Source organism: Lepisma saccharinum, chromosome 24 (genome assembly GCF_977018435.1).
Source record: "Lepisma saccharinum chromosome 24, izLepSacc3.1, whole genome shotgun sequence".
NCBI classification, from domain to species: domain Eukaryota; kingdom Metazoa; phylum Arthropoda; class Insecta; order Zygentoma; family Lepismatidae; genus Lepisma; species Lepisma saccharinum.
The window spans coordinates 61,061,908-61,088,273 of NC_139252.1; the positions used below are offsets into that span (position 1 = coordinate 61,061,908).

The 26,366-nt window shown below is 38.8% G+C and overlaps 1 protein-coding gene and 1 pseudogene across 1 annotated transcript in view; both read left to right on the forward strand.

The window, feature by feature from the left end:
* LOC145978201 (G-protein coupled receptor GRL101-like) overlaps positions 1-26,366 on the forward strand; it is a 376,753-nt gene that overhangs the window by 52,784 nt on the left and 297,603 nt on the right. The gene's annotated exons all lie outside the window — the stretch shown is intronic.
* LOC145978200 (eukaryotic initiation factor 4A pseudogene) lies at positions 10,955-11,390 on the forward strand (annotated as a pseudogene).

A 26,366-nucleotide genomic window follows, 5' to 3' on the forward strand; every position in this document is an offset into this window, starting at 1 on the left:
TCGGTCCACGAACCTTTTCTTCGGCTCAATTTAAATACGGTCCCGGAACCTTTTTTCCGGCTCAATTTCAATACGGTCCCGGAACCTTTTTCCGGATCAATTTAAATACGGTCCAGGAACCGTTTTTAAATGAAACAATTTGCAACTTGGACCTCATTGAAATTGTGTGAGAAGAAAGGTTCCGGTCCTGCAGAGGAACCAAATAGAACCCATTAGAATTTATACGTTCAAGGACGTTTAACAACCCTGGTCAAAATACACATAGAAATATATGAAAATGTATTTTTATTCAGATAATGTTGCGTGTGATGCACTAAGAATGCATCAACTGGAAAGATCAGACAATGTCATTTGAAAGATAGAATTACACATTTAGCTGTGTCAATTCATGCATTGTAAGTGAAATTTTGTTATCTTTGAAATGATCTTGTCTGATGTTTCCAGCTGATGCATTTTTAGTGCATCACGCGGAACATCAGCTGATAAAAGTGCTCTTTTATGCATTTCTGTGTGTATTTTGACACTAAAAAGTGCACCGTTTGCAGTTTATGCACGATAATGTGTTATTGGAGTCAAGATATACATGTCAATTGACACGTTTAAGGTTCTGTGTGTATCAAAACACAGCAAGAAATCAAATCAGCACACCACGTACCAAAAAGAGCTTTCTTGTGTTTGGGTTTTTGTTGAAAGTTCACTTTGTGCACAGAAATCTAATCTGGACTGGACCTACATGTGGCTCCATCGAACCCGTGGCTCGTTGATTACAAGACGAGGACGTTACCTCTACGCCATTGGGAGGCAGTATTCGAAAAGAGGCGCTGAAAGACACAGTATGGAGGTAGATTTTGTATTTATGCAATTTATACCTCGCACCTTCAACATACATTCCCATAGATTTTTATAACTTTGTCCCCAGGTTCAACAAATATATAGTATCTGAAGTTCTGTCGAAATAGACAGCATCAAATCATCATAACGCCAATTTCCCTTTTCATATATGGAGGTTTATACGTTATAAAATATTTACAGAATAAAAAACTCAATATGCTGACCAAGGCAGAAATTTATTTTATTATAAAACATAAACTAAACGTAACGTTTCAACCTTCTAGCAAGGTTTTCTTCAGACTCTGCACCAAGTACAAATGTAACAAGGTACAAAACAGGACGGTATATATATACACAAACATTACTCCCCTCCAGACAATTAGAAAGTTGTTCTGGAACATTCTAGCATGTGGCTTTCCCTTGTCAACTGTACTTTCACCTGAAAGGCTAAATATTTACTTCCATATAGAATGTGGTTGGACTCTTTATCTCACGCTCTTTTTCCTTCATTCTTCTTCCTTCTTCTCTCCTGTTTCGCTCTTGTCCTTTCCACTCTTTCTAACACCTTCTTCCATTTTTTGTTTATTTTCAGTCCCCCATTCCAGTTCATTGTGTCTTCTTCACCTTTCTTCTCTATTTCCTTGGCCTCCTTCCATTTTCTCACTAGTATTCTCTTCTCCCTTCCTATCTGCTTAGTCTCATCCCACTCTATGTCATGTCCTGTTTCTCTCGTGTGTTTAAATATCGCATTTCTCTCTCTCACGTTGTTCCCCCACACTCTGACATTCTTTACATTTCATTTCGTAGATAATCCCTTCCTCTTCCTCTTCTCTGTTTTCCTTTTTCTTGTTTGCATTCTTCGCTATTCTTAAGATGCTTCTCCCTCCTTTCCTGTAAGTTTTAATGCCGTCTTTTCTAAGCACTTTGCATATCTTTTCTGTGGTCTTCCCGATACTCCTTATTCCAAACCTCCTTTCTTTTTCTTTCTCTTCCAATTCTCCCCTGCCACTTTTTTCCCTTCTTCTGTTTATGTCCAGTCTATCCTCCTTCTCATAGCCATTCTTTTCTAGCTGTTTCCATAGGCTATTTATTTTGCCGCCTTTTTCACATTCTTTGGTGCATATTTTCTTGATTCTGTCCTCAATATTATTTATATATTTTTACTGCAATTCGATGTTATTAATTTAAAATCAGTTATTTTTACATGCATTTTTACTGTTCCTTCTATGCTTAAGATTTTCACAGTGATTCAGTTCTGGAAAATTGAGACAAATTTTAGTTTTAATGACAAAAAAATATGGCTTACCTTTGTGAGAAATGGCCATATTTCTTCCATTTGGAAAACTATTTCATCTCATCAGCTACTAAATATAAAATCTTTATTGAATGATCACACCCAAATCATTGAACACAATCATACACAACACATTTCCCTAACAATGCCAAAAAATACCTCTGCGACTGTTTTGGGTACATACACATACACGCCTCCCCTCCCCCCAAAACACAACAGGTGCTTGTCTCTGAAAACTTTTACGTTACTACGAAATTTCACTTCTGGGGAGATCCTCCCTTTCCACTGAGCGAATTTTATTTCAGGAGGCGGTTAAACACTGTTAGTTATGTCTGCGCCAAACTGCAATAAATAAAACATGATAATATCTCTTGAATCGAACTATCACCAACTGCGCTAAAAATGACAGAATAGCGCTTCAGAAGAACAAAAGAAGTGTTATCCCCAGTTGCATATTGCATAAAGTGTAAAATTCGGTGTTATTCTGAAAAAAAAATGGCATAATTCGCGCGTTATTTCGCGATTCCAAAACACTAAAAACTTGCCTCCTTTACCTACCCAGATACATTTTAAACACTATATTTTGTTTTCTCAACTTTTTGGTGTTATCGTTAAGAAAAACTCAATATGCTGACCAAGGCAGAAATTAATTTTATTATAAAACATAAACTAAACGTAACGTTTCAACCTTCTAGCAAGGTCTCCTTCAGACTTGGTAGTCTTCCTGTCTCCTTTATGCACTTCTTGAATCCTCTCCTCCTACAGTCTCGTATGACCCTTTCTCTTATAGTTTGTTCTTCTTCTGTTCCACAAATCTCCTCATATCCGTTCTCTTTTAGTTCTTGATACTTCCTCTCGTACTATTATCTTTCCATCACCACAATAGAAATAAATAAGAAAGGTGAAGAAGACACAATGAACTGGAATGGGGGACTGAAGATAAACAAAGAATGGAAGAAGGTGTTAGAAAGAGTGGAAAGGACAAGAGAGAAGAAGGAAGAAGAATGAAGGAAAAAGAGCGTGAGATAAAGAGTCCAACCACATTCACTTTCAGGTGAAGGTACAGTTGACAAGGGAAAGCCACCTGCTAGAATGTTCCAGAACAACTTTCTAATAGTCTGGAGGGGAGTAATGTTTGTGTATATATATCGTCCTATTTTGTACCTTGTTACATTTGCACTTGGTGCAGAGTCTGAAGAAGACCTTGCAAGAAGGTTGAAACGTTACGTTTAGTTTATGTTTTATAATTTAAAAAAAAATCTGCCTTGGTCAGCATATTGAGTTTTTCATATCATGGAAACAAGGCTTAATGGTGTTATAGTTATCGTTAAAACGAAAACTTCAAATCCCTATTTATAACATAAAAAGCATCCAGTAATGATCTCGTCATTGCAACACAAAGATGTGCTGTCAGAAATATGACAATTATGCATGGATAAAATGAATGTTCACTTAGCGAGGCAGACGTCATTTGAGCGTTCCTAAAAGACGCGAGGACGGGAACAATGGGTGAGCCGTCAGGAAGCATCCTGAGGGATATTTTCAGGATCAATTCTTTACGAGATCTCGTCTCTGCTACGTGTGAAAGCGAGAAATGGAGAAGGTCTTCATAGGGAATGCAAATCTTGGGGTTCATTAAGGGATGGTTTTAATACCTCATTGCTATTCAGAGAGGGTGTCTCCGGGCTCTTTTATATCCTTTTAATCTCCTTGTGACATAATTTGGAGATAAAAGCGGAAGCAGTGTGGCCATCCAGCAATATATATGTGTCAAGTTTTGTATCTTTTTCATCCCTACAGTAAGAGATTCGAAACTGTAATTTGATATTAAAATTATGATTATGATATGAGTGCTCGTCATTGCACGGGGTAAGGCTTTTTATGAAATACAAGACTCTCGCAGGTTGGAAAATACTATATTTAGGCTAAAACCAATCAGGGGGATGGATACCCTTCATTAAAACTAATATAACTTGTTTCAGCTGTAAAATATTGGTATTAAACATTGAGACTGTGTAATAGTACTCAAGAGTGCTTTCACGCGCGTACACACACACACACACACACACACACACACACACACACACATACACATACACATACACAAAGACGCAACACAGGGCAAAGCCTCTCCGAAGGCGTATTTGTAATGTCGACGTCTTGTAATGAAAGGGTCACGGGTTCGATGGAGGCACGTGGTTCTAATCTCTCTTTAAACTGTAGGTCCAGTCCCGATTATCCTTTCTGCTATACTTAACGTTCATATCCGAACGCCCGTTCCTTGGCTCAGCCACACACGAACTCGTGTTTCGTCATCACGTAAGTTACAATCCATCCCCCCCCCCACCCTCGTCCACGTTCTGGACCTCCCCCCGTCCCATTTCATTCCCTCTGCCTGCTACCAGAGTGTAAGATTGATTAATTTGCTTTATTTTACTTTGCTTTTTGTGTCACTTTTGGAAATTGTGTCACATGATGAAATTGATGAATGGACACTCACAAATATGCATGCCCAGGCCGAGATTCGAACCCGGGACCCCTGGCGTCGTAGCGCGATGTGCTACCCCACTCCACCACGAGGCCGGCTCAGAGTATAATACCCGGTGGCCAGAATGAAAGTTACCCAACTCAGAGCCCTCTGTAGCCTGTTTGAGGCATCGTAGAACTCTGACATTTGGTGAATCCACTATGCAGACCATGGGGAAGAGGATGGCGATAAAAAAGGGTAGTTTAATTTTCCGCCACCAGGTTGAAATATGGCGCTGTAAAAATGAATATTGAAAAACATAAGTCAGGTGTACTAATCTTTATTGTTGGTTTCTGCCAGTACAGCAGTGTTCAATAACCTCGCAGTGCAGCTGCACTATTAGTACCGTTCTGATGAAACAACTTCACCAGCAATGCACGTTCTTTCTTATTTAATGGCGTGGTGATCACTTCCGAACTTTTGTTCAGCACTCACGTTAAGTGATTTAGCTGAGTTATTAATCAGAAAGACATTTATTAGTGGCTGGAAGTTGCGAGAAAATAATCTCTCGTTTATTGCAAGATTGCAAGGTAAAGGCAAATCCATAACCAATTGGAGCAGTTTACGTCATTATTACAACCTATCATGGAAGTACAGCGCCACATTTCAACCTGGTGGCGAAAAATTGAACCATTTTTTTTATCGCCATCCTCTTCCCCACGGTCTGCATAGTGGATTCACCAAATTTCAGAGTTCTACGATGCCTCAAACAGACTACAGAGGGCTCTGAGTTGGGTAACTTTAATTCTGGCCACCCGGAAGTTCGTTGTTTAAGTTTTCACGACGGCCCCGCTGTGAAACACCAAGTACGTATTATACTCTGTCCCTGTTTTCTCTGGAGCAAGGCCGCGCATAACGGCAGAGAAGTGGAAGGGGAATCGAGTGGACAGAGCGAAGCAGTACACTCTGCTGCGATGGCTGGTAACTGCAGTTGCTTTCCCCTCCACGCAATCCCGTTCCCTCCCACGTGTTCATTTGGGGAGTCGTCTAGCGTCACTACTTGCGCAGGGCCTTGTTTTCGTTCGCTCTCTCCAGAGATAACTGATATAGGGTGCAGGAGAACCGCGTCTAGAGGGGATAGACAAAGCACAAAATACGCTTAATACCCCATCTGGTGTGGAAAAGCTGGAAGTTCAAAAATCCTTTTGGCTCATTGGAATATATCAATGGGAGAACTCCGCCGGAAATGAAAGAGGCGAGAAATCATTGCGAGTGGGTAAAGGCGGGCTCTGGCCTACGTGAGAACATTTTCAGCCTAATTTTACTAGAATATAGTGAGAATGGCGGGCGGGGGAGAGATACGGAAATAAACAGAGACATAGGGAATCAGTTCGTTTATGTTTAGACACCCCCTCCCGCAATATCCGATTCGAACACAAACCGTGCCAAAGGCTTGTGCATTGTTTGCCACCATTTTTGTATCGTTTCAAAAATGCAGAAGGATTTGTCGATTATTTGGTCAATTTTGTTGATTTCCGTTTCTGCATGAAGAATGCACCTTTGGCATTATTTGTAGTCGAATCGGTTAATCGAGAACGTGAAGAAGGGAAGGCGAATTGCGTAGGAAGAATGGACTCGAGTGAAAGAAAACAAGGAAGAAATGAATGAAAGAAGGAAGAAAATAGGAAGGAAGGGAGACAGAACAAAGAAAGAAAGGAATAGAAATAGAAATAGAGGAAGCATGAAGAAGAGGGAATGAAACGTACAGGAGAGAGAGAAGGGCAAATAGGTGACGACAGATATATAGACACTGGGGGGAGAGGGGGAGAGATATAGGTAGAAAGAGAAAGAATAGAGAAATAGAAAAAGAGGGGAGAGAAAGAGAGAGAAAGATAAAAACAAGTGAGAGAGGAAAACAGGAGAAAGAGATAGATAGAGAGAAGAAGAAATAGGTGAGACAGATAGAAACAGAAGAGCCAAAGAGAAAGAGAAGGAGATAGGTGAGAGAAACGCGCGAGAGAGATTTTTTCTGCCTAATTTCGAAGATGAAGATGTGTGATGAGATGAAATTGTTGAACACCCATTCCCAGGCCGGGATGCGAACTCGGGGCCCCAGGTGTCGTAGCGCGCTGTGGTAAAAACTCCGCCACGGAAGTGACCTTCAGCCAATCGTGAACGCACAGAAAGTATCTAAACAATATACAAAATATGGTTACATAGAAAGATTATTATTTTATGTACACGGATGGATCAAAAAGTAGTCAAACTACTTTCGGAGGTATGCGCTTATGCCCTGGTACCTGAAAATTAACCCAGGGCGTCAGTTCCGCGAATTTTTACGGATTCCCCCGCTTTTCTTTGATTCATCCTTTATTTTCCATTTTTAATTCCAATAATTTACTGTGACATTGGCATGAATGCCCCAGTGTGAAGAACGAAATTTGTTCGGTTTTCCTGAACAAAGTTGGTTTTACAGCATTCTACAAGGTAAGAAGATTAAGTTAAAGGTTAGTAATAGTAGGAAGTAAATATGTGTTAGTGTTTAACATTAATATTATTTATGAATACAGATACCAAATTACATAAGTGTGTAATTGGGTGGGTAATGGTTTGTTAGAATAAGATTTATTGTGTGTCGTGTACATTAGTGTTCATGAATGAGATGAGGGATGGACATTAACACGATTCTATTAATGTTAAGCAGGGTATAGTATGTTATGTTTGAGATAGTGAGAGTATTATTGGCTTTGAGATGTAAGTATTAATACTAGGAATGGATATGAAAGAACGAGTGGTGCTTGATGCAAGAAGACTTGCGGGAGACCAGCAAGAGTTGGTCGGACTGGGATGAACATCGGTACGACGGTTGGTACCCGGGACATCATCAGGAAGGAAAGCGGTAGGGAGGGATTTCCTGGGAAGTATCGGTAGTGGAAATGTGGAGAATTGTCAAGAATCAGTGAGAGAAGTTTGCAGAGTGTTTAGTAACGAGAATAAAGAAGAGGGTGTAAGATTACAGTTTAAGAAAGAAACGAAAAAGAAAAATGTGGTTTTAGCACAGAAAGTATCCACAGCTTCTCTTTTGGGTCCACAGAGGGCACCTCCGTCGATGGCCACCGATCCAGGAAGAGTCCCAAGACTCCAGAGCCATTGAGCAGCAGCTCCCGGAGCGTGGGAGGAGCCGCGAGCTCTTTTACGGCGAGGCAACCCTTTGGTCCTTCAGGGCAGGACGCAACAAGTAGCAAATTGGCTGGCGTTTGCTCAGGCAAGTCAGGGCAATCTTTTTCTTTCCTTCCGAATGTTTGTGTTCCGCCTCTGCGTTCTCAACCTTTGCCTTCCAGGAATGACTCTCTCTTCCCAGAAGTGGGCGGAAAAGGTTCTCTCAAATATATAAACTTCATATGCTCCGGAGAGAGAGACAAAATACATTTCTAGGAAGATTTATAAGGTTATAAGGTTTAAAAATTCTTAGGATTTTAAAGGGGATATGTTACCTGCAGTACACACAAGTGTATAACTTCTTAAGGTCGTGTTGAACCTTTGGCGTGCTCCAGCAAAGGAGGGACATTTTCCCCTATCTCGCTGTGGCAGCTGCCTATCACTGTTGCCAACTTCGCTCTCTTGGAGCCAGATCTGGCTCTTTCGTGCACTCGTTTGACCGTGAACTGTGCCACCATCCCTCTGCCCGACCATGATGCCACCACTGGCTCCGGCCCATAAAGACCAACCTTTGCCATGAGTGTACATTTTGCACTTGACGTGGTATTTATATATAGACTCGCCTCCTCTTTCCTCCACAGGTATTTTTAAATATAGCGCTGTGGCTAAGGTGAAGATGACAATATTATCATCTGGGAATCCTCTATTTTCGATTTCATATGAACATCATTGGATTATTGAGATGGTGATGCCGCCAAATCTAGGCGGTGAAAACCAAGAATAAATTGCCATCACTTTAAAGCTAACAGTAATAGCAGCGCCCCCACCCCTCTAACACCTAAAATTACCCTAGGAGGCACTTTATGCAGCCTTCGTTAATCTAGCTCCTTTGAAAGTTATCTTTGACTCTATTAATGGTGAAATGGAGCTGTATTATGCACATCAGGTTTGGCAACACTGCCAGGATGGCCGTAGGAGGCAAGGAGAAATGCACTAGGCTTATGGACCATGTTTTTATTCGTTCTCTCGGCAATATCAAACATCCAATGACGTAGAAAAGTACATGGACGGAAAAAGGACACGTTGAACTATGTCATAGTAGAAGGAAAAGTCGAAACTCCTATTTGATTAGCCGTAACTTGAAGTTGATTTCCCATAAGGAATACATGGGATTCTGTAAATACTTATTAAACATATTTCTCAAACATCGTGTCTAGCTTACTAATCAACTTGAAAAACAGTTTCCACTTGCTACATGGAGAGACATTCATACTCTCTTGCATACTAAACCCTTTTCTAAATAGCAGTGCCCAATCCGACTATATTGAAATTAATGCACAACTAGTGCGTAATTGTCCACCTCGTCTTAAGGATTCATCGTTACAGAAACCGCTACGATATTCCAAATTATGAAAAATTACACGCCTTTAGACTACATTTTACTGCTTCACGCTACTAAGCCCGCCATAGGTGTATGGCGTTTCTCGTCCCGTCGAGAAGTTGTTCTTCTAGCTCGACTGCGTATTGGACACAGCCGTCTCACCCATGGTCACCATCAAGGGCTGGACCATCCGGACCTCGAGCATCCGGTCAATTCGGATAATCTCGTGTCATAATATCCAATGTCCGGATATTTGAATTCCGGATAGATGATTATCCGATGTCCGGATATTTAAATTCCGGATAGAACATTATCCGATGTCCAGATATTTGAAATTCCGGATAGAACATTATCCGATGTCCGGATATTTGAAATTCCGGATAGAACATTATCCGATGTCCGGATATTTGAAATTCCGGATAGAACATTATCCGATGTCCGGATTTTTTTAATTTCGGATAGAACATTATCCGATGTCCGGATATTTAAAATTTTGGATAGAACATTATCCGATGTCCGGATTTTTTAATTCCGGATAGAACATTATCCGATGTCCGGATATTTGAAATTCCGGATAGAACATTATCCGATGTCCGGATTTTTTAAATTTCGGATAGAACATTATCCGATGTCCGGATATTTAAAATTTCGGATAGAACATTATCCGATGTCCGGATTTTTGAATTCCGGATAGAACATTATCCGATGTCCGGATTTTTGAATTCCGGATAGAACATTATCCGATGTCCGGATATTTGAATTCCGGATAGAACATTATCCGATATCCGGATTTGGCCATCCCTACTCGGATATGGCTACCATCAGGTACACGTCGATGTGTGCATATAATAAAGAAGGGAGGGGCTGCGTACGACGCACATGCCAGCATGTGTGGAATTGATGGAGAACGAAGCGAAAGGTTGACGCTGTCGCCATCTGTCGACAGCGCAGGGAGGATCTCCTGACCGCACGAGCATTTCTCATTGGCTAATTGGACGCTCGAAAGCAACACATGTTCTGCTGCGAAGGGTGTAGCGAAACGACCCCTGGAAAATACGAAACTGAAATTTGATCTGGCGCTGATCTTTGGCCGTGGCATTTCTGTGACGTAACAGTTTTTAGGGAATCGTAAGTGATGTGTCGTAATGTTTAAAGTTTCACATCCAATCCTACAACGTCTACGTAAGATTGGAAGAGATCGTTTCCAAAGACACCCATATATTAACCTTTCTTCCACGTAGTACACCCTGCACTGCATTTTGCAGACAAGCGAGGCTCTGGTTTCCTGTATTGTTGTTGTTATTATAATAATTATTATTAACAGTTTTGTTATGGTACTTCACTTCCATTATTTACATTATCTGTATTAATAACACCTGCAAACTTTGTTTCCATGTTAATATAACATTACAATGCTGACCAAGAGAAAATTTATTGTATAAAAAATAATCACTAGAAAAGAAAGTTTCCACTCTTTAACAGGGTCTTCTTCAGACGAAGATTCACAATAAATTCACAAAAATAAATTTTGCCTTGGTCAGCAATTTAATGTTTTATTGCAAACTTTAAAATACACGCACACATGATTAAAAATTATTCATTAAATTTCGTTTTGCGTTATAAGGGCCACTTGCACTATGCATTTCCCCACAGAACCGCACACGCACCAAAGGAAATTAAAAAATAAACCGACACTACATTACTGTAGCCACACTGGCTGCGAACTGAGAAGGGAGGATGTCGATTTCAACCGTCAATATCCCTCCACTTGACTTTCAATTGTTGCCATTCAAAATGCTTACATTCCGTAACGCAACTGACTGTGAGCGAACATGTCATATACATCAGAAAGAAGAAACGAAGACTGGGGTGATTCGAAAAATGGCCCAAGTGACAAGGATCATTATGACGGTCCCCCAGGAATGGAACCTGATGGCATTATTGAATCTAACTGGGAAGAGGTCGTCGACAACTTTGATGACATGGGTTTGAAAGAAGAGCTGCTAAGAGGAATCTATGCCTATGGTTTTGAAAAACCTTCAGCTATCCAGCAGCGAGCAATTATGCCATGTGTCAAGGGCCATGATGTCATTGCCCAAGCACAATCTGGCACTGGGAAGACTGCAACATTTTCTATTTCAATTCTGCAACAAATCGATACTAGTATAAGAGAATGCCAAGCATTAATTCTTGCCCCGCACCTCCACCACGTAACGCAACTCACATGCTGCGTTTGGGATCGAACCAAGAACCTCTAGATTTAATTGGGTGATGTAGCTATTCCTCATTCATCTCTCAAATGGTTATCACTCGCTTGGCCTGAATGTGATAAATGCAAGAGGTTACCTTTTAAAGGAATGGCGATAGAAATTAGCTTAGGTTAAATATGGGTTTTATACTCTCCATGACTGAACCGATATGGATTGGTTAAGGAAAGGATATTACTTGCCTTACAAATATATGGAGATTGTTCCTAGCTTGTCCTCTCAACTATCACTTGTCTCTTGTCACACACCATCGTCCAATAATCGTTCCCCACTTTGCTCCTCTCTCACAATCCGTAGTCCTTACTCTCCCTCGTATTCTCGCCAACTGATCACACCTCCTGACAATTCCAACACTCATGCCACATACGACTTCCAAGTCAATCACCCGACCTTTGCCTGATTCCTTATTCAGCATTCCTATCTCTGTTTCCTACTATGCTAAGAATTTATACATCCTACCCAATACCTTGGGTACGATACGATTCGTTTCTTCGAGGGACGATTGTTTATATTCGAGCACTGTCACGTGACCTCTGGAAATATGGTTATAATGTAAGAAGTTAAAACGCTACAAACTCCTTCCTTCCATCTTTTTCCATGAAATAAGCAAGTAAAAGGACTTCCATGTTGTTGTATTTTGTTATTATCACAGTATTAAGGGATTTTAATAGTCGATGACCTGTTACGTCTGTCCCTGCAGCGTCTCATTTTTATGCGGCCCCTAGGCTATAGCCTGGGATAGCCTAGTGGCAAATCCCCCCTGTTGGGACTCACAGCTAGTATAATCTTATACGGGGCTCTTGTGTCGTCCATATGACTTTGCGATTGTCCGTTCATCCATCACTTCTTATCAATATTCATCCTTATCTTCGCGATTAGCCAAAGTAGCAGAAAAGCTAAGTAAACTAAACCAACTGAATCAACCAATCAAATGCCTGAAACTTTAAACATTTCCTCCCCTACATCTTACGACAGAGGGCAGGGAATATACAATCCTACAAAGAAGAGGAAGAAAAGCAAAATCAAGAACTAAAGTGTGACAGTCATTTCTTTCCTCCTCAGGCTTTCCCTTCTCCTGCGTGGGAGTGCTTTCGTGTAGTCATATGTATACAGGGTGACCACAATTAACCTTTAGACCGCCGAGCGGGTTTTCGAAAGTAACCTCTCTCTGGCCGCCGCCTTTGCGCGCGATTTATAAATTTTACACTTATTTCAGAAAAAGGTTATATCTCTGAGACTATTCGAGCAATCTACTTCTGGTAACTTTTGTTTTGCAGCTAGAACATCAGGGCATGCAACCGTGCAGGAATCAAAACGCCAAAGCTAATAAGAGGGGTTAAGTGTGCCGCGGCCCCCAACTTTCAATGAAAAATATCATAAAAATGGGAAGTTTTTTCACATATTCTATAATGTAATGCACCCAGGAACATGAAATTACTTGCATTTGGTTGAGAAAGGACCATTCTTTGAAAATAAGGCTAAAGTTTACCTCTCCTTCTCAAAATAGCGGGGAAAGAGGGGCAAACTCCCCATTTGTATGATTTTTTCATTGAAAGTTGGGGGCCGCGGCCCACCCAACCCCTCTTATTGCCTTTGGCGTTTTGATTCCTGCACGTTTGCATGCCCTGATGTTATAGCTGCAACACAAAAGTTACCCGAAGTAGATTTGTCAAATAGTCTACGAGTTATAACATTTTTTGTCAAATAAGCTTCCATACGTAACTTTCGAGTCGGGGGGGGGGGGGGGGGGAGGGGGGTCCTGGGTGACCCATTGGCCGAGTAAAGGTTAAAGTTACCCTACTCAAGAGCCCGTTCAAAGACAACGTACACTTTATGAGCAAAATTTTCATCCACTTTTTAAATCCTTTCTTCAACTAGGTGTAAAAGTTAATAACAAAATATTAATATACATAAAACTATGTTTAACTAAATAATTACATGCATAAAACTATAAATAACTGTTTGAAATGTAAAAAAGTGGACAGGTGTGCTGGATATTCACTTGTATGGTGGATTGAGGAGCAAAGTCTCCCAATTTATACAATAATATCACTAATATATTTGCAATACATTGATTTCTTATTATTAATCCATAATAGTCATTAATGTAAGAGAATAATTATAACCGCGGTAGAAATTATTATTGCTATTACTTATATTAATCAAATTGATCAAGGGCCTGCCTCACCCCGCTTAACGTCCATGATTGTCCTTGTAAGGATTAGTAACTTCGAAGGGACATGTAGTGCCCTCATGCATCGTCAATATTATGAGCGAGACTACATTCGAGTTTTTTTAAGGTGGTCCGGAACTGCATAAGAGTGGTTTTTCAATTTCGAAGATACTATGATGTTAGCATCGTCTGCATATAAACAACGTTTCGAATAATACAATCATGCTGCCTGGATAGTCTGAACTTGTCGGTGCTACAAAATATGATCGAGTTTTCAAACAGTTGGCAGCGAATTCATCCCGAAGCAAATACCGGCTAATCTAAAACTTGTTTTCCAATGGGGGGTAAAAATAATTTCGTTGCTCGCTTGTTTCTCTGTCGGTGGCTCGAAATTGAGATGCAAATTCGTATCCAAAGGGGTTGAAAAGGGTAGAGTCGATACTGGTTTCTTCTCTGCAGTGCTCGCGAGATTGGAAATCTCCTAAAAATTACCCTTGAACGAAAGGGATGGGTTGGAAAACCAAGGCACAACCGTATTGGAATTGCGAATTACTGAGAGAAACAGAAGGAATGCGGTAATTTCTGGGTTATTTAAAGCAACAATCACCTCGAGTTTATTTTCCAAGGTTTTGTGCCGTCAGGTTTAAAGTTTAAACCCAAGTTGCGCTCAGACGAATGTAACTTTTCTAAAATATTCAGTTTATGCTGCGTAAATTTGTAGCAGTTATACTCGCAACTTGGCCCTCTATTTTAAAAGTTTTGCACCACAATTATAGCCCAAATAATATCCTATAATACCTGTCCGTTTTGTTCCTTGCGTTCCAAAACGTTGTCCCCAGCGTTATTCGTTTGTCTTCAATTACAGATTGAGTTGACTAGACTGCTGCAGTGAGGGCATTTCGGTCGAGCGCCAAATTTTGTTCGTACTGACGACGCTATAGCTCGACCACAAGGAAAAAAACCTTCCCTCAAAAGCGTTCGCGCATCTTCCCTGCCGTTGTCGGTGCTCGGGGCAGTGTTGCCAGGTTAGACTTGAAAAATCGGAAGATTGTTCCTTGGGAAACCAGAAGATCTGCTACAAAATCCGATGATCTAATAGTAGCGGATGAACGACGTTCTAGGCGGGGGGGGGGGGCATAGGCGTACGCACTGGGGGGCAAGGGGACGTCCGCAGATTTTTTCCAGCAGGGGAAAAGGAACAATGTATTTTTATCAGGCGGATAAACTAGGCATATTACTTGAGTTTGAAATTATCACGTTCCTACATCCCTATTATAATAATGGATGTAAATTACTGTGACTGAAATCAACTCATACGTCTGAAATCTGAAATAATAGGTACTTTTATCTCAACATTCATTTTCCAGAAGGGAAGGGGGTGGCGACCATACTTGCACTTCCTTCTGGACGGCCATGCCGGTATATAATTTTGTAGAAAATTAAGTATTTTCAAGCCGATAAAAGTTTCTCTAGCAAATTTCTTGTTATTAACACTCACATGCTTTATTCGTCAGTTATGCTGCCTCTATGTTGCTGCATTCAATATATATATATATATATATATATATATATATATATATATATATATATATATACGTACATACATACATACACACACACACACACACACACATACATGTATACATTGCACACGCTACGTGCTACGTCTCATTCGTGGGTAAGATAATGTAAGGCAAGGCTCCACGTTATGGGCGCCACTAATGCTACGCCCCTTGTGGGTACGTACTTAAATGTTATTTACCACGGCTACAGATATCTTAATCTCAGGGGGATAGGTTCTTTGTTTGAGAATTCCAAATAAGAAAGCGTTTTATAGCCAAGAGGATATAGTAAAATGCGGATCTATATTCTGAGAACTTGACAAAATACAGAGAAAATATATGTATATGTATAATCGAAAAGGCTTCTTCTTCTTTTAAATGGCTTCTTCTTCTTTTAATATGGAAAAAGCTTCTTCTTCTTTTAAAAGGCTTCTTCTTCTTTTAATATGTAAAAAGCTTCTTCTTCTTTTAAAAGGCTTCTTCTTCTTTTAAAAGGCTTCTTCTTCTTCTAATATGGAAAAAGCTTCTTCTTCTTTTATTATGAAAATGGCTTCTTCTTCTTTTAATATGGAAATGGCTTCTTCTTGTTTTTTCTTTGAATTTCTTCTTCTTTTATTAAAGCGTAATCTTATTTATGTGCTCGCTTTCCCCCCCGTTTCTTTGTCAAACAATACAAGCTATACTTGTAGAAAGAGTAGGGTCGACTAAACTGACAATAGCGCCACCTCCTATTTGACGACCAAAGGGGAATAACCAGGATCGCTAATAACGAGCGCTGCCAATGGCCCAGTGCGACTAATAAAAAGCGCAACCGAAAAGTGCTTCGGGGCGTCTAATTTGACACAGCGCCACCGGGGAACGGACAAATGCAAAAGCTGACGATGTTCTCCTCGTCAGAGAATCAAAAAGAAATTGAGATAGATTTCTGAATTCGTTCGTTTACTTAATAACTTTCCTAAACGTTTCGTATGCGACAATGTTCTTAATTATTTTAATTTACTATATACAACATTATATTTACTTCTTCTATAGTATTTAGACTCTTCTTTTATATATTTTTCAATTTACTATAATATATATAATCCCTCTTCTCCGCTCCAAGTTTTTACAATTTGCTCTGCTCCTCTTTATATGGCGTGCTGCCATCTCTCGTCGATTCCGAGAAACCATTCCTCCTTGCACCTTTCATTGTGTCATCGAAACTGGCACGTGACACAATATCCCCCTCCTTGAGGATGAAAAATTTATATATTGGAAAGTTCATTTGTAAATTTATAAATTTTTCCCTCGTTCTATGTGACTTCTCTTATTGTCTCTATTATTCATTAACTAAGCTCTTTTTTACTTCCTCCGTGCAGTTGTATCTCCTGATATTCTCCAGGTTCTCCCTTCTCTCTATATTTGTTTCTGTATGCTTTACTACCGCTGTGTTCCGAAATAAATTCGTGACCTCGTATGGCCCTTCATATATGAAAAATAATTTCTTGATTGCTTTCTCTGATGCTTTGCTCATTGGGTGTGTTTTGCAAAATACTAAGTCTCCCCTTTTTAATTTTATTTTTATACCATTTTCTGCTTTCCTGTTAATTTTCTTCATTCTCTTAATGTATATGTCTAGTAATACTTCCTTAGCCTCTTCTTTGGATATTACTTCCCTCGGCCAATCAAATTCCTTGAAGATTCCGGGTTCTTCCATATATCCCAGAAACAATTCAGCTGCACTCTTCTTTGTTTCCTCCGATATAGAGTTATTTATCCATCTTATGGCTCTGTTAACTGCTGTAGACCACTTCGTATGATTGTCATGACATAACATTCTTAGAATTCTTACTATTTCCCCGTTATATCTCTCTATCGGGTTCGAACTTGGATGATACCTAGTAACGTTTATCATCTTAATTCCTTTAAACTTCATGTAATCCTTAAAGTATTCCGATACAAATTGTGTACCATTATCCGTTAGAATTTTTAATGGAACTCCATAGTGTTTGACAAATCCTTCTTCTAAATATTTTACTATTTCCTTTGCTGTAGCCTTCTTGAGGTTATAACATATTACAAACTTACTGCACACGTCGACGCATGTGAGAATATATGTAAATCCTCGCGATCTTGGGAGAGGTCCAATCAGATCAATAGATATCATATCTAGAGGATTTTTTGCAGTTACGTGTAACTCTTCTCTTTCCATTTTCAATTTTGAAGGTTTAGTTTTTATACATAACATGCAATTTCTTACATGATCCACCACGTCTCTCTTCATACATTTCCAGAAGAAAAATCTCCGGGCAAGCCTCAATGTTTTATCAATCCCGAAATGTCCAGACTTCTCATGCACTTCTGCGAGTACTTTTTTAATTAGTGCTCCAGGTACGCATAGTTGCACTTGGTTGGATTTCTCTATGCTTACTCTAAAAATCATTCCTTCCTTAATTACATATTTTCCTTCTATCTTCGCTCTTCTCATTTTCTTTTCGTTTTCATTTCTATCTCCATTCAAGACATTTAAGATGCCGCTTAATTCTTCGTCTTTCTTCATGCTTTCTATCCATTCTTGTCTGGATATGTTCCCGAGTTCTTCATCCATGATGGCGTTTATGGATAACTTCAGCACTTCCTCTGGTTCCTGCATCATATGTAAAGGGGATCTACTTAAGGCATCTGCAATTTTATTGTCCTTTCCTTTAATGTCCACTATTTCAAAACTGTATTCCTGGAGAAGTAATGCCCATCTTGTCAAGCGAGGATTCCATTGCCTTGCAGAGTTTAACCATATAAGACTCTTATGGTCACAAAGAATTTTAAATTTTCTTCCTTTCAAGTAAACCGCAAACTTTTCAATGCCGAATATGATGGCCAAACATTCCAGTTCGCTAATGGTATACGCCCTTTCAAACGCTTTCAGTGCACGACTCGCATATTGAATTACAACATCTTCTCCATCCTCGGTTTTCTGGAAGAGATAGGCCCCTAGACCTATATTCGATGCGTCTGTTCCTATGATGAAAAGTCTTTTAAAATCTGGCTGGCCTATAGCTGGACTAGATGTCAGGTCTTCTTTTAATACATCAAAAGCCTTTTCCTCCTCTTGTGCCCATTTCCATTTCACATCCTTTCTCAAAAGATCGTATAAAGGCTTGGCTTTTGAAGCGAAATTCCTAATAAATTTGCTCCTCCAATTGCATATCCCTAGGAATCTTTGCAATTGCTTCCTGGTTGTAGGCTTTGGAAAACATTTTATAGCCTCATTTTTATCGCTACAAAGTCTTACGTTTCCTCCAGACACTATATGCCCGAGGAACTTGATTTCTTTCTTTGCAAACGAACATTTTTCTAACTTAACAGTAAGTCCTGCTTCTTTCAATTTACATAAAACCCAGTCTATTTTGCTTATATGATCCATCCAGTCCTTTGAATGTATACACATATCATCTACATATATTGCTAACCATGACTTTGTTTCTAGACCAAATATTCTGTTTAACGCTGTTGTAAACGCCGACACCGATGAATTTAATCCGTAAGGTAGTCTTTTAAATTGCAATAACCTGGACCCATACCTAAATGCTGTGTATTTTCTAGACTTTTCTTCAATCTCCACCTGGAAGTATCCTAGCGTTAAATCAAAAGATGTGAAGTACTTACTTCCCGCAAGAAAAAAGAAGAAGAAGCCTTTTAAAAGAAGAAGAAGCTTTTTACATATTAAAAGAAGAAGAAGCCTTTTAAAAGAAGAAGAAGCTTTTTCCATATTAAAAGAAGAAGAAGCCATTTAAAAGAAGAAGAAGCCTTTTCGATTATACATATACATATATTTTCTCTGTATTTTGTCAAGTTCTCAGAATATAGATCCGCATTTTACTATATCCTCTTGGCTATAAAACGCTTTCTTATTTGGAATTCTCAAACAAAGAACCTATCCCCCTGAGATTAAGATATCTGTAGCCGTGGTAAATAACATTTAAGTACGTACCCACAAGGGGCGTAGCATTAGTGGCGCCCATAACGTGGAGCCTTGCCTTACATTATCTTACCCACGAATGAGACGTAGCATTAGTGGCGACCAACGTTGCGGCTAGCAGAATTGTGAAAAAGAAAGCAAAGAGAAAGAAAGCCAAAATGGAGGAAGTAAATAAAATTGAAGGCGAGAACAGAGAAACTATAATGGACGATATGGAAGACAGAAAGGAAATATTAAACTGCTGTGGAAGAGAGGGAAATAATGAAGAAACCATCCTATGCACCTCATGCAAAGAAATGAAACATTGGCTATGCGAGAAGATAAGAAGAGAAAAGTACATAGGAATAAGTGAAAGAGGAGATTACGTATGCAAAAATTGCAAGGAAGGAAGGACAAAAGAAAAAGAAGAGAAGAAAAGAGAAAAAGAAGAAGAAAAAATGAAGGAAAAACAAAATAAGACGGAAGAGATGAACTTGATAGAAATGCTCCAGAAGTTATCAATGAAGATAGAAGAAAAGATAGATGAGAATAGCAGAAGATTAGAAAGAAAGTTTGAAGAGAAGATAGATGAGAATAGCAGAGAAGCAAAAGAGAATAATAGAAGACTCGAAGAAAAGATAGATGAAAGTAGTAGAGAATTAAAAGAGAATACTAGAAAGTTAGAAGAAAGTAATAAAAAGATGGAAGAAAGGCTCGAGGAAAACAGCAGGAAATTGGAAGCTTCGAGGTCCGAAACCCACGAGATGTTCTTGAGATTGAATGAAACGTGTGAAGGAAATAGAAAGTCGCTGGAAAGCAAGATAGAAGAAACAACGTTGTTAATCGAGAGTACAAGTTTAGATACAAATAGAAGAATAGAAGAGGAGGTTTCGAATCTCAGAGAGGAAAATAAACAAAGAAACGAATATTTGGAGAGAAAGCTGGTCGAAAGTAAATCTCAAATAGAATTAGCCGTTTCAAGAATAGAAGAAAACGAAAGCAAGATAGAGGAAGCTAAGCTCCTGATAGAAGATAGAAGTTTGGAAATGAATAATAGAATCGAAAGGGAAGTTCTAAAACTCAGAGAAGAAAACTCGCGTGGACTTCAAGAAGCTCAAGAAAAAACTCTGAGTATAGAAAGGGAGATTGGAGAAAATCGAGCCAAAATAATTGCAGTAGATAAGAGAGAAAAGGAAATGGATAGAAAAATAAACGGAACAGTATCCAGGATGGATAAGACAGAGAAGAGAATGGAAGAAGTGGAAAGAAGACTAGGGAATATATCAGTAAAAGAAAGGAACGCTAGACCCAGTTTTCGATGCAGCGAGGAAGAGACTTATATCAAGAAAGAGATAAAAGAAGAAAGCTCTAGCGATGAGTCTACAACGGAAGAAGAAAGGAAAAAAGATTATGGGAAAATATCTTACGAAAGGAGAAAGAGAAAATGGAAGAGTAGTGAAGAAAGTAGCAACAATGAGAAATTTTTAGATACGCTAGAAGAAGAATACAAAGGCTGTGAAAGATATAAATCAAGGATACCTAGACCACAGGAATTACAGCATATGCCTAAATTTAATGGAAATATATCAGAGAAATGCCCAAGGAAATTCCTGAAGGAGCTTACCACGAACATACGTTTAATGAGAATCCCAGATCACATGACTCTTAGTCTCATTGACACGTGTTTCGAACAGTCAGCAGCCGGGTGGTACCAATTAAACCAACACAAATTCAAAGACTTTCGAGAATTCAGTAGAAAGTTTTTAGATTACTATTGTAGCAAAGACATCAAGGAAAGGCAATTGGAAGCCCTAAAACGAAAACACATCGACTGGTCGAAAATTGAAAGTCTGGAGGAACGTACATGGGAAACCTTGAGAAGCTTTAAGAATTTGAAAGAAGGATGCAGTGAAGAGGAATTAGTGAAACAAGTAATCCAAACGCTACCAATAAGAATCCAAAGAGCCATAGCAGCGGTGAAAATAAAGAAAGTGGATGACTTAATAGAATACCTAAGGACAGAAGATATGCTGAAGAAAACTCAAAACTCTTGGGATAGAGAGAGGAATGACAGGGATGGTCGACCTTATTCAAAGAGACGTTATGATGACGAAGATAATAGCAACAGGCAAAAGTTCCGAAGACAAGAGCTCGAGGTTAGAAATCTGGATTTGAGAGGTCAGGACCAGGATAGAGGAAGAGGAACTAACTTGAGAAATAGGAACGATCACGTCAGGAATCAAGAGTTTGTTGGAGATGGAAGATACCAGGGATATGATAGGACATATAGAGGCAGAAATAGATTCCAGAGATATGGCAGAAGGGGAAGTCCTAGATGGAGAGAGGAAAGAGAAGAAAGACAGCAGAATAGACGAGCATCCAATGATGAAACTGAGAGAAGAAATATATCTCAGGACGAAGAGAGAAACGAGGCAATGGAGCTAACAAGAAGCTGATGGAAGAAGGTTCGAAGAAAGATCGCACGGAGGAGAACATTTGGAGAACGCCCAAAGTAATCGAGCGTCAAACATGTAATGCTCTTGCAGCAATCCCCAGGTGTGAGAGCTAATGAAAAGGAACATGGAATGAGGGGAGAAACAATAGAGAAACTCAGCGATAGTCTAGAATTATGTTTAGTAGGAGAACCAAACTTTGGAAGACTAAAACCTGGAAGGACGTTTTATGTTAACGCTAAAATAATAGAACTGGAAGTTAAATGTTTGGTAGATTGTGGAAGCGTAGTGGAAGTCAGATTTCTAACCTCGAGCTCTTGTCTTCGGAACTTTTGCCTGTTGCTATTATCTTCGTCATCATAACGTCTCTTTGAATAAGGTCGACCATCCCTGTCATTCCTCTCTCTATCCCAAGAGTTTTGAGTTTTCTTCAGCATATCTTCTGTCCTTAGGTATTCTATTAAGTCATCCACTTTCTTTATTTTCACCGCTGCTATGGCTCTTTGGATTCTTATTGGTAGCGTTTGGATTACTTGTTTCACTAATTCCTCTTCACTGCATCCTTCTTTCAAATTCTTAAAGCTTCTCAAGGTTTCCCATGTACGTTCCTCCAGACTTTCAATTTTCGACCAGTCGATGTGTTTTCGTTTTAGGGCTTCCAATTGCCTTTCCTTGATGTCTTTGCTACAATAGTAATCTAAAAACTTTCTACTGAATTCTCGAAAGTCTTTGAATTTGTGTTGGTTTAATTGGTACCACCCGGCTGCTGACTGTTCGAAACACGTGTCAATGAGACTAAGAGTCATGTGATCTGGGATTCTCATTAAACGTATGTTCGTGGTAAGCTCCTTCAGGAATTTCCTTGGGCATTTCTCTGATATATTTCCATTAAATTTAGGCATATGCTGTAATTCCTGTGGTCTAGGTATCCTTGATTTATATCTTTCACAGCCTTTGTATTCTTCTTCTAGCGTATCTAAAAATTTCTCATTGTTGCTACTTTCTTCACTACTCTTCCATTTTCTCTTTCTCCTTTCGTAAGATATTTTCCCATAATCTTTTTTCCTTTCTTCTTCCGTTGTAGACTCATCGCTAGAGCTTTCTTCTTTTATCTCTTTCTTGATATAAGTCTCTTCCTCGCTGCATCGAAAACTGGGTCTAGCGTTCCTTTCTTTTACTGATATATTCCCTAGTCTTCTTTCCACTTCTTCCATTCTCTTCTCTGTCTTATCCATCCTGGATACTGTTCCGTTTATTTTTCTATCCATTTCCTTTTCTCTCTTATCTACTGCAATTATTTTGGCTCGATTTTCTCCAATCTCCCTTTCTATACTCAGAGTTTTTTCTTGAGCTTCTTGAAGTCCACGCGAGTTTTCTTCTCTGAGTTTTAGAACTTCCCTTTCGATTCTATTATTCATTTCCAAACTTCTATCTTCTATCAGGAGCTTAGCTTCCTCTATCTTGCTTTCGTTTTCTTCTATTCTTGAAACGGCTAATTCTATTTGAGATTTACTTTCGACCAGCTTTCTCTCCAAATATTCGTTTCTTTGTTTATTTTCCTCTCTGAGATTCGAAACCTCCTCTTCTATTCTTCTATTTGTATCTAAACTTGTACTCTCGATTAACAACGTTGTTTCTTCTATCTTGCTTTCCAGCGACTTTCTATTTCCTTCACACGTTTCATTCAATCTCAAGAACATCTCGTGGGTTTCGGACCTCGAAGCTTCCAATTTCCTGCTGTTTTCCTCGAGCCTTTCTTCCATCTTTTTATTACTTTCTTCTAACTTTCTAGTATTCTCTTTTAATTCTCTACTACTTTCATCTATCTTTTCTTCGAGTCTTCTATTATTCTCTTTTGCTTCTCTGCTATTCTCATCTATCTTCTCTTCAAACTTTCTTTCTAATCTTCTGCTATTCTCATCTATCTTTTCTTCTATCTTCATTGATAACTTCTGGAGCATTTCTATCAAGTTCATCTCTTCCGTCTTATTTTGTTTTTCCTTCATTTTTTCTTCTTCTTTTTCTCTTTTCTTCTCTTCTTTTTCTTTTGTCCTTCCTTCCTTGCAATTTTTGCATACGTAATCTCCTCTTTCACTTATTCCTATGTACTTTTCTCTTCTTATCTTCTCGCATAGCCAATGTTTCATTTCTTTGCATGAGGTGCATAGGATGGTTTCTTCATTATTTCCCTCTCTTCCACAGCAGTTTAATATTTCCTTTCTGTCTTCCATATCGTCCATTATAGTTTCTCTGTTCTCGCCTTCAATTTTATTTACTTCCTCCATTTTGGCTTTCTTTCTCTTTGCTTTCTTTTTCACAATTCTGCTAGCCGCAACGTTGGTCGCCACTAATGCTACGTCTCATTCGTGGGTAAGATAATGTAAGGCAAGGCTCCACGTTATGGGCGCCACTAATGCTACGCCCCTTGTGGGTACGTACTTAAATGTTATTTACCACGGCTACAGATATCTTAATCTCAGGGGGATAGGTTCTTTGTTTGAGAATTCCAAATAAGAAAGCGTTTTATAGCCAAGAGGATATAGTAAAATGCGGATCTATATTCTGAGAACTTGACAAAATACAGAGAAAATATATGTATATGTATAATCGAAAAGGCTTCTTCTTCTTTTAAATGGCTTCTTCTTCTTTTAATATGGAAAAAGCTTCTTCTTCTTTTAAAAGGCTTCTTCTTCTTTTAATATGTAAAAAGCTTCTTCTTCTTTTAAAAGGCTTCTTCTTCTTTTAAAAGGCTTCTTCTTCTTCTAATATGGAAAAAGCTTCTTCTTCTTTTATTATGAAAATGGCTTCTTCTTCTTTTAATATGGAAATGGCTTCTTCTTGTTTTTCTTTGAATTTCTTCTTCTTTTATTAAAGCGTAATCTTATTTATGTGCTCGCTTTCCCCCCCGTTTCTTTGTCAAACAATACAAGCTATACTTGTAGAAAGAGTAGGGTCGACTAAACTGACAATAGCGCCACCTCCTATTTGACGACCAAAGGGGAATAACCAGGATCGCTAATAACGAGCGCTGCCAATGGCCCAGTGCGACTAATAAAAAGCGCAACCGAAAAGTGCTTCGGGGCGTCTAATTTGACACAGCGCCACCGGGGAACGGACAAATGCAAAAGCTGACGATGTTCTCCTCGTCAGAGAATCAAAAAGAAATTGAGATAGATTTCTGAATTCGTTCGTTTACTTAATAACTTTCCTAAACGTTTCGTATGCGACAATGTTCTTAATTATTTTAATTTACTATATACAACATTATATTTACTTCTTCTATAGTATTTAGACTCTTCTTTTATATATTTTTCAATTTACTATAATATATATAATCCCTCTTCTCCGCTCCAAGTTTTTACAATTTGCTCTGCTCCTGTAGTTCCGTTTCTAGGATCTTACAGATACGACGACGCATATATTAACAATAACAACTATTTATTACTGCCAAAACGGTAAGATACAAAATTGTACAAATTTCTATGACGTCTTCACCTCGAGACCGCCATTCTACCGGATACCCACAGACTATTCAATCCCGCGTAAAGTGAGCATAGTTGCCAGTCCGCAACATTCCCCCCTTTGCGAACATTACGCGCTAACAATAGTATTTCTACTTTTACACATACACTAGCTACTACTAAATTATTTTACATGTATATGCCCTTACATATTTTCTCCATTTTTGATTTAGTCACATTTTTAGTTAGTATATCAGCTTCTAGATTTTCTGAATTTACATGTTGAAGATACACATTCCCATTTGCTACATCCAGTTTTACAAAATTATATTTTCTATTTATATGTTTAGTTCTTGCCTTTACATTGTTACTTGAGATCCAATCAATTGCTGATTTGCTATCAGTTTTAACAATCACTGGTCTATTTACAAAATTTCCAACATCTAATTCTGATATTAAACTTATGACCCATTTTATATCACACAAACCTTCACATAATGCAATCAGTTCTGCCTCACAAGTAGACAAAGCAACCAAATTCTGTAATTTGCTTTTCCAGCTGATGACTGAGTTTCCAACCTTGACAAGATAGCCAGTACGAGATTTTGCATCTGCTGCTGTACTCCAACTTGCATCCGTGCATAATTCAAGCTTACCACCTTCACTTGAAAAATTTAATGCATAATTGCACGTACCTTTCAAATATCTATATACTCTTTTTACTGCTGCTAGATGTATTTCCCTCGGATCTTTACTATACCTTGACAATCGACTCACACAAAAAGCTATATCTGGTCTTGACCCTACAGATAAATACATAAGTGAGCCTAACATTTGTAAGTACTTTGTTTTATCAACTGGTTTTGACTCTTCAAAATTATGCAAATCTTGGTTCAAATCACCTGGTGTTTTCACTGGATTACAATCATGAAGTTCATACTTCTTTAATATTTTTGAAATATAACCCTTTTGTGACAACTGATAACCTTCTTCAGTTACAATTATATCCATACCCAAAAATGAACTTAAGCTATTATTCTCTTGAATTACAAAATATTTCTGAATTATTTGCATTATCTTATCTATGCTTTCATTATTTGGACCTACTACCAAAAAATCATCAACATATACTCCTATGTACAAAAGTTCTTGTCCTGTCAGTTTATAGATACAAGGATCACTTTCCAGTCTTTTGAAACCTATTTTGGTGAGAACTTCGTTCAGTTTCTCATTCCAACAAAGACCTGATTGTGGTAACCCATACAAACTTCTTTGTAATTTACAAACTTTGTTTTTATGCCTATCTTCCATGAACCCTTCTGGTTGTTCCATGTGTATCAAATCTAGTGGTTTCTCACATACAACATTGCTTTGTTTAAAA